The sequence below is a fragment of the Haliotis cracherodii genome, unplaced genomic scaffold (genome assembly GCF_022045235.1).
Source record: "Haliotis cracherodii isolate W230 unplaced genomic scaffold, xgHalCrac1.p SCAF_2, whole genome shotgun sequence".
NCBI classification, from domain to species: domain Eukaryota; kingdom Metazoa; phylum Mollusca; class Gastropoda; order Lepetellida; family Haliotidae; genus Haliotis; species Haliotis cracherodii.
In genome coordinates this window covers 58,947,951-58,966,316 of record NW_027266275.1, presented here as the reverse complement: position 1 = coordinate 58,966,316, position 18,366 = coordinate 58,947,951, and the positions used below count along the sequence as shown (strand labels likewise).

The following is an 18,366-nucleotide window of genomic DNA, read 5'->3' as shown; positions in this document are numbered from 1 at the left end:
GTAACTCCACGGCACACGCAAACACGGACCATGCCTTGGGTGAGTCATGTGATTGGTCATGTGACTTGTGCTCCATTGCCATGCACTGCAATCTTGCTAGACTGGGCAAGTCAGTCAGCAGTCAACCAATACCTGTGTTGAAGGAGGAGCTGGCACCACCGAGACCAGCACTGGGCCCAAGGCTCAATCCAGGTCTATCATCCTGGGACGTTCCTTCATCTGGGCTCTTTACTCTTCCTGTCTGCTCATGGACAACCTGGATTGGAATCAATGAGTCTTTGGAAATGATTGTATCTCGCGAATCGGAGCTCGTAACGTTTGAGCTCGGAGGTGACCTTGACTCGCCTCCTGACATCAGGTTGTTAGAGAGGTCTGTGTTGGTCCATAGTGGTTGAGAGAAGTCAGGTTGTTCTGTGTCTCTAGATTGGGATGACTGAGGCCTAGGTTCTGGCTCCAGTTTTGGTTGAGTGAAACTACTTTGATTTCGTTTTGGTTCTATGAAGCTTCCCATGTTTTGATCTGTTCTGTGGCCGGGTAAATGTTGTTCACTAGCGGACATGTTATTTTTACTATCTTTTATTCCTACAAAGTCAACTTTCTTGTGTGACCTCAGTGGCTTAATTGTAGGAAGTGTGGAATAAAGGTTGAAATCAAAGTGTCCATCATCATCCCTAGCATCAGTTGTCTCTTCCTTCTTCCAGGAAGATTTCTTAGCTGGTAAAGTGGCATATGATCCAGCACCATAATTGGTGGATTCAGAAGAGACACCTCCATATTTGGCAGACTCTGTTGGACCACCATATTTGGTAGATTCTTTTGGGCCCCTACCATATTTAGCAGATTCTGTAGGATCACTAGCAAATTTGGCAGACTCTGTAGGACCACCATATTTGGCAGATTCTTTAGGGCCCCTACCATATTTAGCAGATTCTGTAGGATCACCAGCAAATTTGGCAGATTCTTTCGAGCTTCCACCATATTTGGAGGAGTCTTTAGGACCAAATCCATGTCTGGTTGGCACTGATGGACCACCATTTCTCATGGGCTCTGATGGACCACCATGTCTGCTGGATTCTGTAGGACCACTGTGTCTCATTGGCTCAGATGGTCCACCCTGTCTGGCGGGCACCGATGGACCACCAACTCTTGTAGGCTCAGGTGGACCACCATATCTAGAGGACTCTAGGTCACGAGACATTGGAACATGTTGCTCCTGAGGCCTAGACGGTTTCTTCACTTGGAGGGTGGAGTATGATCCTGGTGCAAAGGTACTGTTTTCCAGAACTTTTGGGCCTGGAGGTTCCTCCTGAATTCTATGAGATTTCTTGATCGGTAAGGTGGCATAAGATCCTGGAGCAAAATTACCTCCTCGCGGATCCGACATACCACTCTGCCATGATGGGAACCCTGATTCACCAACAGGGGGCATACCAAAACCCAGCGGCTCTCCCTCACTGGTACTCCTCGAACGTTTCGCCTCAGGCCTTGGCTGAGAAGTCTGCATAGTAATTGGAATAACCCTGGCCCCTTCGTCCACACTGGTGCTTCTAGAAGGGGTATAGTAAGGTGCCGCTGGGGGTTGGGGGTGTGACTGTGGGGACTGAAACTGGTGGTGGTGTGGGTCATAGCCTGCAGGCAGACTAGACTGCTGATACTGGGGGTGGTACCCCATGTGCTGCCCCTGTCGCGGAGGTTCTGGAGACATGGGTCGAGGTGAATGGGGTGTAGGGAAAGGCTGGCTAAGTTCTCTATGTCTGTCATACGGGGGCGGTTGTGGGAAGGGTTGACCAGGCGGGACAGTGTATGGCTGGCCGGGTTGAACCGAGTACTGTTGACCATAGGGCTGACCAAACTGGCTCTGTGACATCGTTGGTGGTGGGTGTTGAGGTGTGGGTTGGCTGTAGTTTGGCCTCCTATCTGGTCCCATGGTTGGCACAAAGGCTCTTGGTCCCATCTGCCTCTGTTGCTGAGGCATCTGAGACTGTTGTGGAGGATAGGACTGGCCAAAATAGGGCTGTACTCCATCACGGTTTTGTGTCTGTCCGAATGAGGGTCTTGAGCTCTCTGCAGCAGGGGATTGTGGGTAGTTTTGTCTTGCTGGTGGTACTTGGCTTGATGTCCGTGCAAGACTCATATCAACTTCTACAGAGAAAATGAAATTGGTGAATACTTTGAACTCAACAAGAATGAGTGATGTAACAAATATAAATCAAACTCAGTGCAAGAACAACTGAACGAGAAGTTGGAACATATTCGAAACTGTCTTCAAAATATCGTTCAAAATTCAACAAAATACCATATCCCATTTGTGAAATATCCTCTCTCTTATCAAAAATTAAAAATATATATGTTCCAACTTTTTGAAAGGCAGTTTTGCATGAAAAATGTACACAAGATTTCAATTGTGAGTCTGCAAGTCACTCAGGACTTTTGTGCAGAGACGCTGTCTAAAATGATTTTCTAATAGATGCAATATTGCCTTAGACTATGATGTACCAACAGAACATGTAACAACAGAACAGAACAAAACTGTAACAACAACTGAAGGCATTCAGCAACTGTAACCATGTGTAGAGTGTAGGAGAGGGAGCCGCAATCTTCCCTCACAGCTGAGACATAGGATCCACCTACAGGTTACCAGTAGACTCTGGTTCATGGGACTTGCCACAAATTGGACCATCATCCCATATGGTAAACTTACCTCAGATTTGTCAATTCAGTTGAAGCATATAGTATATGTTCAAAATTAAAAGGAATCAGTGAGAATTCATCTCAGGATCTTAATTCAGAACCCAATGTCTGTGCCTTATAACATGAGTTATGACAAGGAGCTCTTGACTTTGATATTGCATTTTCAGAAAAGCATTGATGTTGTTGATATTTTTTTAAGGAATTCCGATTCTGGATCACGTACAGTTTTTACTAAGTCCTGAATAATATTGCATTGTTCTTTTCTACGTGAGACATAAGTGAATCTGAAGGCCTTTACTTTCTCCTCAAAACGTGTTTGTGGTCAGCTGTGACAAAAGATGGAAACAAAGCTCTATCAATTAATAATAACATGTTACGGTTTGGTTCAAAAGGTTTCAGTCCTCATTCACAGATTACACCTTGAAACCTTTTGATTCCCAAAGTAACAAACAGTCTGCACATACCGACAATACTCTACTCCTTCAATCATTATAAACTTGTATTGTATAAACGCTTTAATACGGAAACAGTCAGTATTACTGAGTGAAAAAGTATGAATTGAACTGAATTTGCATAAGATGTTATTTGTGATATAAAAAAAATAACACACACTTGTGTATCAAAAAAGAGTATGGCGAAACATGCACTTTCAGATAAGCCTTCACTGCGGGTGTGGTTATCTGAGGTCAAAGGTCAAGGTCACTCAGGGTCAGGTCATTCTTGAGGTCATGCTTCATGCTGACAGAATACAGCATTCTACCTTTGACATCTGCACCCAGCTGTATTAATTTTTCTTGCTGCCGTAAGAAGAGGTCCAAGCCTTTTGATGATTGGCCCTTTGAGCCTTCCGTGGGAGAGCTACCATATCTGGAGCTTTGCTTATGCTCAAAGCTCGAGACAGGCATAGGTGCTTGCTTAGGAACTGGCTTAGGGGCTGGCCTAGGCATAGTTTTAGGTCCACTTGAAGCTTTTGTTGCTGACCACATAGGGGGTGAAGCAGTGGGGTTGCTCCTTGCCATGTCTGACAATTAATTTTGAAATTTCAGTTAGGTCTGCTATAACTTAGAAATACCCTTAGCAACTTTCAATCAGAAAATACCACAAAACAATTCACTGAATGTTGTTCCATTAGCATATTTCTGTATATTACAAACAAATTGACTAGTGGTCTTTGGACAGCAGCTTGCATATGGCCTTGGAGATGTTACATAGTTGTGGCACACCTGAACTCAGTCACAGCAAGATGGTTGAAGAGCATATTACAGCAACTACATAAGGTTATCAAGTAAATCTGACTTCATCTTTGAATCAATATCTACAATAAGCTTACATGCAAGCTACAATTAAAGCTGTCACTGTTTAATTTGGATCAGAGAAGTAGTGTGTACATCTGAAGCAAATTAATCTCGGAAGGAAGCACTGTTAGGAGACATCATGTTCCATGACTGCCAGGACATCCAGCTGAAGAAGGCACACAACCTTCATAGACAATGTGAACAGTAGCATGGTACGCTATATTATCGCAGTAGCATGCTCACTAACCTACTGAATATGTCATATGCAAAATGTTTCTTGTTCTTTGTTCAATTAGGACTGATTGATGCTGATTTCTTAAAGAGTTTGGTAAGAAAAGTACCTGTCATGAGTGACTCAAGGGCGGGCAACTCCATGTCATCGCGGTATCACCATTATGTGGTGTGATAGGTGTGGAATATGTGGTTTACATCACTTCCTGTTATGAATTATGCATAATCAGTGTGCATACGACCTAGGTTGGGTCATGGGACATCGTCCCAACAAATGGGTCCTTTTCTAACCAATTTCTAATGGAGGTAGGTGTAATTCCACTTAAAAAACATTCCAGAATCTATGATACAAAAGTTAACATGCTACCGTAATGAGTCCTTTATTCGATCAAGAGATGAAATATAGTGCTTAGATTTGAATAATCAAAGAGTCAACAGGGATTGTGGATTACGAGATTTACCGACACCGCGATAACATAGAGCCCACAAAAATATGGAGTCAGACTCCACAGAATCATACTAATGGAGATATCTGAATAGTTTGTCTGTTCGTTCGTTTGCTTGTTTGTTGTCAAACTCAGCAATATTTCAGCTATATGACAGTGGCCTGTAAATAATCGAATCTGGATCAGACGATCATGTGATTTATATTATGAGCAATGATCGAGGCCATCAGGACACAGTGACACACAATCAACCGAATCACTGCGTCTGACCACCTGAGACCAGCTTAGGTTGCGGATCTGTTGTAACCCTGAGAGATGACCTTGTCCAACTGGATGTCCTGGGATGTTAGCACCATGTCCTAGCTACCGCAAGCACTACAAGTGCCTAGAACTAGAGTCCTCAGTTCTACCTGAGTACACAACAACCTACCAGTATGTCAAGTCTAGTAGATGGATGACATCAACAACATCATTACAATTAGGTGTTGTGTTAATCACATGGAGACACCTTCACAGGATCAACAGAGGGTATGACTGGAACTAAAATCCTCCAAAACATCCCCAGAATTGTTCCATGCTGCTAGCATTTTTAACAATTATATAAGAATATATTTAATATTCAAAAAATTAATCAAGTAACTGTTCGTTAATCAATTTTCACACATTTCATCAAATTTCCTTTCACCTTGTGTATTTAGCATATGTAACAAAAGGTTTTCAGCACAAAAGAACACAAAAAATATGTCCTTGTAGGTTAAGAGAAACAGGACTGTAGTTAAATGATATCTATGAGTTGTTTGGGGGTAAGTATTAGAGACATGGTACTAGTTGGTATCGTGATTCACGGAATGACATCATGCATACACAGACTGTGTCATGCTTGAAGGTGACTCAGTGTTAAAATACCTATTGGAATATTGACAACGCCCTGGGGATCTGGTTGGTTAATGTCTGAAACAACACCAACAACATAAACAATATTCATCCATGTTGTTAAACATTTTTGTAACTTAACCATCTCTCAAGTACAACAAGCGAGCAAACATGTTATTCCTGGAAGACAAATGTCAACAAATAATGTTATGCAACAAAGAATTAGTCTTTAGATGTTAACAAGAATCATTAATATTTGTCTTGAATCTGCACAAAATATGTTCAAACTTCAAAGCATTAGTGAAATTAATATTCTGTATGATTTGATGATGTAACAAAAGGGCTATAAGTATGTGAATCCCAACAGAATGAACTGTCACATTCTGGAAACATATGTTCAAGACACACCACACCATGCATGGGGAAGCCTATTGCATTCGAACCTTCCTACAAGACACTGAAAACCTTCAAATTCCTGGTACCTGATACCAAACACAACCTCCGTTAACCCTTAAACAGCCAACCATCAGGTATTTTGACAAGACAGGCACATGGCTCAACACCATGGGAGTGGCATCACCTCTGATAATAATTTGTATACAATATACAGAATAAAGATAAACAGTCTCCGAAGAAAGCCATGTGGCGAAAAATGATTACGAAAGAACATTTATAGAATACATAATGGTTAAAAAGTGTTTTGTTCAAAACATTTCTGATGTATATAACAGCTTTAACACAAACCTGTTTGTCTATACTGCAATGACCTTCACCATTTCTCCAACTTGCCGATGAAGTACATATATTCCAGCCAACAACCTGATGTCCTAACAACTAACTACAACTGGACAACTTGACAAGTTAGACCTGAACTGATTATGTAAATGCATGTCTGACCATAACTTTTATCCATGTACACAGAGATATAAAACTAGTGATGCTTCACTTCCAACACAGATCAATATTTGCAGGTTGTTTCCAATCTTGCAATGGCATCATGATCTGCCTGGTGCTATGCAGGATTCCAGCACCAATGCACAGCCAGACACACTCAGGGGGAACCACCAGCCTATTCTGATGTCCTGGAACGTGCAGACTTAGTGCCTGTCTTTGCCCAGAACGTGTTAGTCTGATGGTTACAGTGTCCCGGGACAAGAGGAAAAACATAACACTTCCATACAGAAGAACTGTATTGATGCTTTGTCAAGTCTTAACTTCTCTGGGATTGATTCCAACCCAAAGTGAAGATAAGAGTAGGAATCAAGTCACAAGATAATTGATTTGTTATTCTTCAAATAGATTTCTGATGAGAAAGTTTCTACAATTGTTTGTCCATTTCAAATAGCAAACACTTTTTAACCTAAAATTTATCACACATAATTCAACATTATTCACAGTCTGAGCGTAGCTGTAGAATGCTACCACTTGTGGACATAGAAAAGCAGGCTTGTACCAATTGTTCTTCCTCAGGTAGTGTTACCAGCATGGTTGAGCACATACATAGACTCACATGTGCCAACAAACTCTCCAAATCATTCCCTTGATTTCCTTTATACTACGTATTGACAGAAATAGCTACAAAACATTCTAAACATAAATACTCAACATTCTAAAGGAAACCTTAAAAAAAACCTTCACTAAGTCCTGGTAGACTGATCAAGTATCAGAGAACATCATCAAACCTCCTTGACTCGTAACACTTGTCAGTATCATTGAATCTTGTACGACTTGAATAACCATCAATATTATCGATCATGCATCAGAGGGAACTAGAGAGTTACCACATGCAGAGGGAGGTCAGACTCAGTCAGACAGCTTGACCGACTGGCAGGTCATAACTCTACTTTAGAAGAAGCTGGTTATAGACAGTCGGCTTTACAGAGGAATACTGACATCATCATACCTCACCCCAGTCTATTTCAATTTGCACGAGTAAGTTTGGTCTAAAGCCAATTTGAATAATATTTCCGCTATTTCAAGGTATGTCATCTCCACGTGTGAGAAAAGCCCGAAGTAATGCCGGTTTCATATATTTACCACTTAGTTGAAAGGCATGAGTACAGATAGACCTAGTAAAATAATCACAACAAATAGGTCCCTAGTATATAATAGGATTCTGGCATGCCAAAGGGATGCAACTCTGCACAGCAACTTATGCACCCAACATTATGGAGGCATACTGACATCCACATACGTAGTCCCCTATTTACATAGTCCCCCTTGCATAAAGCAAATACTATACCTACAGCATCTCGTACACTGTTACAGGACATTAACGTTGAGGTTACTTTTATCAATGCGTCTATGAGCATCTGGAGTTATTGTCAAGAAGGTGAAATGTTCCACTAATACATTATTCAGAGAATAGGCTTCTCTTAACTTCATTCAATTATTACAGAAATGGTCCGATAATGTCAGTGATTCCAACTTCATTTATATCAGAGATAAGCACCTCTCCAAATATCTACTGTCAAAGAGCTACCATTCCTTTAATGGTACAACAACACTCCCAGGAGAGTCACACACTGTTTATATGCAATGGGGTTGAGGGAAACAGACCTACAATCTCTTTAGAGCAAGGCGGAAGCCATGCATCAAATCCCCAGGTGATTCTACAGGAGAGGCAAGGCCTAAAGATGACAAACTGTAGTATTACTCTTGTTTCATTACACCATGCAGGCCACCTCCAAACAAGTGTTATTGTTACTTACGTGATCACAGTTAGAAAAAGGTCATGGATTCTAATCAAGTCATGTTTTCAGGACTTGCAACCTGAACACAAGGGTGCATTGTACAAAGCAATCTTAGCGCTAAGGTGATCGTATCTCCCATACCTTATCATAGACTTACGACAGTCCTAGCGCTATGGTTGTTTTGTACAAAGGCACCAAGATCATTATTACTATCAATGTTTGAATGGGTGATTCAGCATCAACGTTGTCCTTTAAGGTGTTTGTGTATTAGTATACATCCTAGAATAGGCACAGGTGAGTAAATGGAAATAGTGTTCAACAATGGTTCAGCACTTCGATGACATGCAACCAGTGACATAAGGTCAACCCTTAGTACTGATGTAAATGTTTAAGTGAGAAATTAAATATATAAGTGAGAAATTAAATGTTTAAGTGGGAAATGCAATGGGGACTACATTGTACAGGGACTCAGGCAAGATGGTTACAATGTACAGTTTGTCTACAATGTATGGCAGACCAAACATGCCATAATGCCTCTAATGTATGGCAGATGAGACATGCCACCACTGGTACCTGTACTGCCTGCAGGGTAGCCTCTTCTCTCTGAGGGCTTGGAAGACACAGGGATGCTGATGGGGGTGGAGTACTTTGGCCCCGCCCCCCTGGGAGCTCCATGATCGTTCATACCTAGATACGCACCAATGGCATGATTATCAGAGCACTGACTTCAATGTCGACATTTCATTTTCACACCACAATGCCGTGCTGATTGTAAATGGTTGACACAGAGCTCCTGCTTCATCGTGAGCAGGCAGTGATAAAAAAAGTAACTGGTTCATGATGACGTTAAAATTATCTTTTGACATGTATTTGAGACAGATCTTGAAAAATCCTTTAAAACTTACTATCACACATAATGTAGAAATTTTACAAAGGTAAAACATCAAAAAACAATTCAATATCTCATTATCATGGTGAAATTACTCAAAGGGAATAAATTATTCATGCTAATACCCGTACTTGGTGGAAGCTGTGTAAACTAATTCTTCAATATACATCAATAAACAAAGATGGAAATGGCAACAGTTTCAAGAAGATAACATGGAATACATTAGCACTGTCCACAGAACACACAGAAGACTTCGGGGTTAAATACTAAAACTGGACTGTTATCACACACACAGGAAATATGTTTGGAGTGAAAACACAGCAGTGTTTGTCCAACAAACAGTGTCTGCTGCAGACCATCGGTCCCACATGCACTCTGCAGCAGTAGCTGGACACTGCCTCTGTACTTATAGGGTCTGAAGCTCACCTTCCGGGCAGGACTAAACATATCTATCTCTCTACACTACAGGGACATTTGGTGTATAGGAATCTTAAAGTGAATACCGTATTCAACGTAATAAGCGCCCCGCTCTAATAAGCGCCCACGGCGATATTTGCAAATATATTGGCTAGTGAACAATCCCAGTTAGCACCCCTTCCGATTGATCAGTGTTCACAAGACTTATTTATTAGCGTATGATACGCATTCTTGTGTTATATGCAACTTTAATTATGGGCAATTAAATTCTGGAAAAATATATCTGTCATACATGAACACAAAATTTATCTTTCAACTGTTTTTTTTTCCACCAAAATAACATTTTAATAAGAGCACCCTGGGCGCTTATAACGTCGAATACGGTAGTATATATAATTATTTTATTTTTTACATTTTTTTCTATATTCCAGGTTCAGCCTCTACTCCAGTAAATAGAAGGGTTTATGAAAAATTGTTTTCATTTATTAGGAATGTCCAGATGATTCATTGATTGATGCACATCACCAACAATAAAGTAACTGTTTTGCTGCAGGGTAAGCAGTAATTGTTCTGAATAAATCTTTGTCAGTTTCTCCAAACGTATTCAGTAGATCATGGCCTCGTTATGATAGACAGACTTGTGGAGGGCAATTCCAAACTTAACCCATCTGTGACAAAAGTGTCTTATGCATTTCCCTATTTTGACTGACAACTCAATGCAAGCACAGAAATCAGCACTAACTTGATGGTCAGATAGTTAATCAACTTATTCAGACCAACTGGTGAAGTTAATTTCCTTAATACATACATCAGTGGAACCGAAGACCATTGATCTGACTCGCTGATCAATGCCCAACTTGGTCAGCCAACCCCAGGGTGGTCATTCCATTACAAACTTAGACAACTTAACACACAACCAGAACATGGTGATCTGAATGCACAATCAGGGACAATAATCAGAAAACACTGGCCCTGATTGAGATCACCAGTCATGCTATTCTGGCGCCAGGCCACACACCTTCATATACAATAACAGAGATGACAGACTGATCAATAGCCATTGTAGATATTGTGGTGCCAACATGTGTCCTTCCTATTGTTGGCCTGTCATAACCAGTGTTTGCTTGTCAGTGTGTCTGCCTGGCTTCTCCAGCTTCTATTTATCTATGTTGTTGGTTGATTCATGGACAGTGACAACAAGATAGCCGTAAGTGTGATAGCCAGCCTGGCTATTCAGTGTGGAAAAGTGTATGGCTGGTCAATTTTGAATGACTGGTGACACCCTTGGTTGTTACCTGATTGATAGTTTTTGGATAATTTGCCTGTCCAGCAAAACTAGCTTTGGTGATTGATGATTTTCACACACTACGTCACATATCAATAAGTCTAGATGACACTTTATACACCAACACATGTCATGTAGGATTTAATTATTATTTCCAAACAACATGACAGTTTTATCTTTTCCTTTGATAAGGCCACAATTAGATTATCATCACATTCAGTACTTAAGTTCAACATTACACTCAATTGTTCCAGGAGTAAGACACTTCGCAAAATTATGGAGTGAGTGAGTATGGTTTTACGCCGCTTTTAGCAATATTCCATCAACATCACGGAAAGGGGAACCAGAAATGGCCTTCACACATTGCACCCATGTCAGGAATCGAACCCAAGTCTTCAGCATAACCAGCGAACGCTTTAACCAATAGGCTACCCGACCGCCCCCAAAATTATGGATTAATTAAGCCTTTGTGTATAGCAACATATCTGTTTAAAATAGATCATAGTTTTCAAACAACTCCTGAAGTTGTAATCTAGGCATTGAGAGTAAAGCATTAAGAACCCTGAGTTTATAACAATCTACCTGTACTATCTTTGGAATCAACCTTGATAGTCAGCGGTGTGCTGATAGAATCAGGCAGGCCATTTGTGAGCGCAGTTGTGGTTGTTGCAGTAGTAGTGGTTGCAGCTGTGGGAGATGATGTAATGATTGTTGTTGTCGCTGAAGTAGTTGTGGAGGTTTGATTGATGGAGAAATTGACAGGCCTGAATGACTGAACAGGTCCTGAGTCCCCTGCAAACAACAACATTCACATGCAAAGGGAGGTAACAGTGATGTAGGTACAATCACTGCCACACACCAACAAACAAGGTTATACCCATGTGGATGTATGCTATACAAGACAAATGTTGTCATTTTCAGAATAATCATTTATAAAAACATGCATTGTTTAATTTGGTCACAAGAAACAAATTTCTTCTCTTTCATTAATTCTGATTAATAAACACATGATATAATCCAAATCACATAATGGACTCTGCTTTTAGCATGTGATTTCTTATGATTATGAAAAGGGTTTTGTTGCTCTTATTTTGTTTAACAGGGAATGGGAAATTATGTAAATTCCTGTAACTTTTTTTATTAATTTCTCAGCAAAACATTTCTGGTATAGTTTTTACCTCAAATCACGTTCTTTGACAATGTATTAATGCTGATCTGTTGGAAGCCAAAACATTGAGATTTCATACAATTTGATTTCTTTTCTCATAAGCACAACTTACAAAATGCCATCTGAATACAAAGAGCTTATATAAGTATATGTACATAGATCAGAATTTACTCATCAGAAACTAAATACAGAAAACAACGGTTATAACGAACTTAAAGGGATCACTGATCTTAGTTCGTAATAACCGTAGTTCGTTATAAGAATACATGTATATGCAGCATATATGCAGCACATAGTCAGGACAAAAAAATAAGTTTGTTATATAGTCAGTTCGTTGTAAGCGTGTTCGGTATATAGTTTACTGTATAGTAATCAAAAAGAAGAAGCAATGTTTTGTGACATTATTATTCATGTCAAACCAGTTTTAACTTTCCTTATTTTCCCTTTTTAAAAGTCACAAATCTTCCAAAAAACAAATGCAGCATATTCCACAAACGTATAACAAAACAATCAACGGACCAATTTGGTAAATATCAATACAATTACAAGATAACCTCGCAAGAGATGACAGGAAACTAGGAATGGATTAATGCATTGCAAACATCTAAGAGAGCTGTTTTCTACACTGTGCAAGAGCATGTTAATACTGAAAGACACAAGTTAGGTGATGACTTGAACAAGACACAAGACACTAGTTGTGCGAGACTTAACAACACACACATGCACACATACAACTGTGAAAGCAATAAAAGCAAATACCGTATTTGACGTAATAAGCGCCCAGGGCGCTCTCAAAATTAGAAATAGGGGAAATAGAAATAGTCTCTTTATTAGAATATTATTTTGGTGAAAAAAATTTGAAAGATAAATTTTGTGGTTTATGCTGACAGCCTGAAATGTTTATATATGACATATATATTTTTCCAGAATTTAATTGATCCTTATTTAGGGTGCATATAACACACGAGTGCGTATTATACGCGAATAAATAAGTCTTTTGTACATTGATCAATCGGAACTGGTGTCAATTTGGATTGTTCACTAGCCAATATATTAACAAATATCGCCGTGGGCGCTTATTAGAGCAGGGCGCTTATTATGTCAAATACGGTAAGTAGCCCATTCACTATGCATCAATTTTGTCGTATTGTTAAAATTTGGCAATTTAATAATACAATATCAGTGCAAGATGATCAAAATTGATTCAATCCCCAAACAGCCAGCTAAACTTCACCATTAATACAAGTGTGATGCGGACACAGATTTCCTTGATTGCTTTCAGAGTTTTCAAAACAAAAGAAGACAGAAAGAATGAAACGCACCATACGGCGACCATTTTTGTGAGGTAGATGATGACTGTGAGAATGTGTCACCGTAATTGTCCATAGCAGGACTGACTGGTTTTTTGTGCAGGCCCCGCCTACCACCTGTCAGAAGCAGCCAATCATTAGACAGTATGTCTAGTTAACATGCAAATGTATGCAAAAAAGTTTCTGTTTCAAAAAACTGAAAATTCATATCTTTTAAATACATATTCCCTTAATAACAAAATACTGGTCGTACAGCAAAACTTCAAGGGGGTGTATATGCCAGATAAGCAGCGTATTTGCCTAAAAAACCTCCAAAATATTCAAAACTCAGTTACTTTCAATTAACTTGCGAACAGAAATGCATGCATTAAATGAAAAACTCAAATGTATAAAAACAGTTTGCGTAAATACCCAAGAAGCTTTTTCACCATGTGTACAAAGGAGCTAATCTCCGAAACACAATTACGAGCTAATTTACTTTCCCAGTCCAGCCTAAATCTAAAACATTATTTCATTTTTTTTTTAAATCTTTAAATGTTCACTATTTTGGGAAAAAAAAAAAAAAAGTGATGAATAGATGAGTAAAAAATATTGGTTACCCAAAGAAAAATTAATGACCCAATTAAAATAGAAACTCTAGAGTAAAAACTCAATTGATCAAAAAGTTATCTGGAGCTCTGTCTGCAATAAAAAAAAACTGATGCAGACCTAGAAATAAGTAAATATGTCCCAAATTCTGTAATTCTCAAAATGTTTTTTACACTCTTGAAACAATGAATAGGATACACATGACCATTTAAACAGATAATAAAATTTTGACATAAACTTGTAAATTTCAAATTCTGACTTGAACATTTGACTAAGTTCATCTTGGTGTAATTTGAAGAAAGCTATACTGACAGAAGAAGATCTTATTGGTGCACAGATTTAGAGAGTGTATACAGAAGATGTGTATGTGTACAAACAAATGTGATATATACAGATATAAGGAGCAGAAGATATATATCATTGACACAATATACAGCAAACCCATCATCTTACAAAGTAACACGACCTTGTATGTCAATGAAAGAGTGAAGCAGAAAAGCCTTACCCCCTCTTTCTACCATACTACGCACATAAGCAAAACATGCCCTGAGCTTTTCTGGCTTCTAGTCATCTGGTTCTGATTAAGTGCAAGCTGTTTTGACTATTATTAGGCCGAGCTGTGATTAATGTGGCAAAATATGCATGGAGATATCTCATCTATGAGCACCACAGTCTGTTTGCAACACTGGCAATGCATTGGCATTAAAAGCTTTTGAATATAATAACATCAATGGCATAAACTTCAATTATTCAGAAGTTTCCTTCCTTTAAATGTCAAGCAGTCAAATTCCAGATTTATTCCAGGGATGATGTCATTCGAAAGAAAACCATAATATTTTGAATTTTTTGGTTTTTATCCCAAACTGGTTACACATTAGTTGCTGTGATATCAGCCATTAAAAACAGCATATACAGAAGCAAGCACCAGCCATGTATATTTAAAGCTACCAGCGAACAATGTGGCATGTATGATACAGCCAACACATAACATGATCTCATGAGAAATTAAATAGTGAAAGAAAACCCCAAATATGCTAAACATATTGGAGGTTAAATATCTCAAACATAAAAAACAACATCCTAACTCAAGCTTATACTAAAACTGTTCTGTAAGGTCTTTCACTAGAGAGATCCCACAGAGAGGGGACAAAATGGCTCAATAGAATAAACAATTGAAAAAATATCAAATATAAAGTAAACAAATGCATAAAAGATGGCCAAACATTACTAGTAGCCATAACTAAAGAACACAAAATGAATTGAATATTTGAAAGAAAAGACCGTACCTGGGTTCACGTGTATAGTTTGTGTGGTACTGAAGACTTCCCCGTTGTGTGGACCATTTGTAGTGCTTGTTTCCTCACCTCTAACAAATACACACAAACAACACAAAATAAACACAAGGAAAATAAATATACAACAATAATTCAAACAAAATTAGAAAACAAAATCTCTTTGAGATTAAACTCATTACTCAACCAAATGAGAAAATATTTCATGCAATATTCAGATAAATCAAACATTTCTGTAATATTGGATGTAAACCATACAGACCGACACTGACAATCCCCAGTGTCAGGGCAGGAATTACAGGAATGTTAACTGATGACAGTGAAGAGATTTAATTTTAAGGCATTTACAGCCCCAAGTGAGGACAAGTATCCTTGACAAGAGGAAGCAGAGCGCCAGAGAACATCTCAGTAGAGAATATCCCCTGACTCATCCGGTATCTTCCGGCTCCACATGACTCCTCGCTCTGGTAACGTCTACACTCGCACACTACAATGTACCTGTAGAACTACCTCCATGCTGTGCCTCTATAGATCCTGGGAGGTACAACTGATATGTCCTCCATGAAGGTAGGGTAGGGAAGTATGTTCACTCCATTGATAAATTCTTGGAAGACATGTGCTATGCGTTAGACTAACATGTATTTCTCGGACATGACCAACCACTTCAACAGAAACATTTCCTTTGATATTAATGTATGTAATTCTCATTAATCATCCAAAGGTTGGAGAGAATAACATGCGCCTTTTTCTAACTATATGATTTCTTTTGTTGTTAAATTGTCTATTATGATATAAAGGAGCCCAGAGGATATCTCCATGTTCAGAAATTGAACAAATCTAGACTTGCCAAAGTATGTATTACATAGACTTGCCTGGGATTTGTGGATATTTCTGTTTCCAGGTCTATATAAGTGATTAGAGTGGATAGTTCCACCCAATGCATATGACATAAATTTCACTAGAGACAAATGTAGAAAATGGACTCAGATTGAAATATACTGTGTTCCAAGGGCCACACAATAATATTCATTCTACCTACAGTGCATTAAGAGCAGTTATGGGTGTCATATTTTATCCACCAGTCATGACCACTGTCCATATGATCATTGATTCATTCCAGGCCATAAGGTAATTATCTAAACATACAGTACACTAGCCTTCACAGGACCCTCGTATAGCCTGCAAGGACCCTTTAAGTTAACTAGTGGGGATCCCCTGGACCTCAACTACTGTAAACCAACGTAGGTCCCTGCATTGTAGACAAGAATCAACTTTCATTTTAAGACCACATGGATAGGGGTGAAATCAACAAGTTGCTAGCCCATCAATTTGTACCAGATGTTTCAATAACATATAACAGTGACAGTGTTTCAACTTTTCATATTTTAAGGAAAAACAAAGTTATAATAAATCAGAAAAAAAACAGAAACTAAAAAATGTATCTAAGAAATCAAATGTCAAATCTGTAAATTGACTTTCAAGTAACTTGTACAATTTGTATTTTTTTTAAAGAATATATCACTAAGGTAACATCTCACAATGTTATAAAGGTCAAGAAGAAAAACTTAAAATGCCAGTGGTACATATCACTTGACATGTATCAGAACCTCAGATAGCTTGACACCAAGATTAATAAATCACATGCCAAGTCCAACAGTAAATCATTCCTTAATGCCAGCTTGTATGGAACAACTAAAAACCAGAGATAATTCCTGACACAAGATCATTTTTCATTTTTACCTAGCCACTGTGTAATTAGTTAATGGGTTATGCTGATATCAAAACCAGGTCAGATATGCCAGGCAGCAGTATACACCTAAAAACTTCCTTTTAGTTGACCTCTAATTTTAAATGTTTTTAAATCCCAGAAATATCTTTGAACAAACAGGGATTCTGAATGTCCTGCACTCTAATCATGTTTACCTAACAACACATCCAGTGTGCAAAACCTGTAACCTATTTACCCAGTTTATCAGTTCTCCATTCAATCATATTTGACATCCTGATGCCAAATAACTTATCTCTATATGGAGGTAATCCCCATAAAGGCACTGGATTTATTTAATGTTATTCACAGGGTTCACCAGGTAAAAGTAGTTGTAAGAAAACATTCTCAAGTGCAAGTAAACTGATACAGTTTCAACCTTCACATGAAAAAATAACAATTGCAAAGCCTTTTAAAAAAAAATTTTAACTTTGAAAAATAGTTCAGAAACTAAAATGATAATAACCCAAAATGACAATTCATTTCAAGACAAAATACATCCCTGATAATTTGTCAAGTTTAAATAGTGAGTATGGTTTTACGCCGCTTACAGCAATATTTCAGCAATATCACGGCAGGGGACACCAGAAATGGGCTTCACACATTGTACCAATGTGGAGAATCAAAGCCGGGTCTTCGGCATGAAGAGCGAACGTTTTAACCACTTGGCTACCCGACCGTCCCCTCAAGTTTAGATAAGAGAAACAACTGTAGATCTAGAGGATAAAACATTCTATTTGCATACGATCTTGCATGATCTTCATGACCTCTGAAAAGCATAGTGTCAATAAGGAAGCTTGAAAGTAGATCCTGCATAAAGTGTTGTATTTACTTGAGTAAAAGTTTTATTTAAACATTTGGAGACAAATATAGTATTTTACCTTAAATACATAATAAAAAGCATGTTCCTCGGTAAAATATGTTGTGAATGAATCCACAGCCTATCATGTATACCATCTTTGCTTTTTCATTAGAAGGCTTGTACTATCTGTTGAAACATTTGGAACAGTCCTCGGCTATTTCCATCTAAAATCATTTATCAGAACTGTCCACAGTTGGTTGAACACCAACGATTTCCTCATAGTGTAACACCTCTACCATCTGTGACACATTCCTAACATCTACATGGAAGCCTATACCAACAGGAACCCAGTGTAGGGGTCAGAAGGTTTTATTGTAGCCCCATCCTTGATCATCCAGCATATCGTCATACCTCCTTCCCTTTGTGATATATATACATACCCATCTGCAACCATATAACCATAGTTTCATCACAGAAGTGATGTCATGATCGCTATCTTCCGTGTCTCAACTTTGGGATAACACTTTCTTAGTAAAGTACACATTCTAGTACTTTTTTTGGTTGAGTCGCATCCAGGATTTGAACCCACACTGCCCGAGTTAAGCACCTAATCGCCAGCAC

General features: G+C 38.7%; 1 pseudogene; it reads right to left on the bottom strand.

Moving 5' to 3' along the window:
- Window positions 1–18,366, bottom strand: part of LOC139468289 (uncharacterized) — a 187,658-nt pseudogene that overhangs the window by 82,756 nt on the left and 86,536 nt on the right.